Here is a 1157-nt window from a genome sequence, read left to right on the forward strand (position 1 = left end):
GATTTCATTACAGATGCATGATCCATTAAATCATCGGCCATGTGACTGAACTCAACGTCCAGTCTCTCTCCCCTCCCCAGGGGCCTGGGTTTGGGGCTAAAAGCTTTGACCCCTCATCACATGTTCAAACAGACTTGTTATAAATAACGAAAGACACTGTACCACCCAGTAAATTCCAAGGGTTTTAGGAGCTCTGTGCCAGGAACCAGTAACAAAGACCTAATGTATTTTAATATTAACTCTGTGTGCTGATCAGCTCCCCTAATTAAATATATAACAAAACCCATGGGCCTCCTATGCAAATGCAATTTCAAGACAAGTCTCCACCCTGGCTGGTCTGGCTCAGTGGATTGAGAGCCCTGGTCTGTGAACCAAAGGGTCTCTGGTTCGATCTCCAGTCAGGGCACAGGCCTGGGTTGCGGGCCAGGTCCCCAGTTGGGGGTGCGCAAGAGGCAACCACACATTGAAGTTTTTCTCCCTCTTTCTCCCTTCCTTCTCCTCTAAAAATAAATAAAATCTTAAAAAAAAAAAAAAAAAGATAAGTCTCCAGCACCACCTTCCAAACGAATCAGGAGCTGTCATTACTTTCCATTAGGATGCCCAGCCCCCAGATCAAATCCCGCTCGGCCTTTGCCAACTGGGTGGCCTTGGGCAAGTCACTTCACCTCCAAAGTAGTTTCCTCACTTGTAAAATGGAGAAGTAATTCCTGTCTCAGCGGGTTGTTTGATGAGATGGTGGGCACCCAAGTGCCTGGCACGAGAGAGGGCACACAATGAAGATTAGCTACTTCCCTCTCCTTCTACCTAATTGTGTGAGCCTGGTCCTCCTGTCCTACACTCTGACCCCTGTGGGATGGGACTATCTGTGTCTTCCCTGTCAGACACTCAAGTGAGCCCTCATCTCCTAAACACACACTCACACACACACACACCACCAGTAACACATACCATCCGAGCCCTGCCTTCTAGGTGTTACCATTAACTAACTGTGACTCCAGACAGGTCCCAAGTCTCCGCCCTTCCCCTCAGTTTTACTCTACTTCACAAAACACATCTGTACAAAGAGGGGCCGGGATCTGAATTCACGGAGGTGCCTTCCATTTTGAGTAAGTCCCCATCAGTCACCAGCACCAGTGTGAAGCATAGTGAAGCCAATA

The sequence above is a fragment of the Furipterus horrens genome, unplaced genomic scaffold (genome assembly GCF_987537825.1).
Source record: "Furipterus horrens unplaced genomic scaffold, mFurHor1.1.pri manual_scaffold_4, whole genome shotgun sequence".
NCBI lineage: Eukaryota > Metazoa > Chordata > Mammalia > Chiroptera > Furipteridae > Furipterus > Furipterus horrens.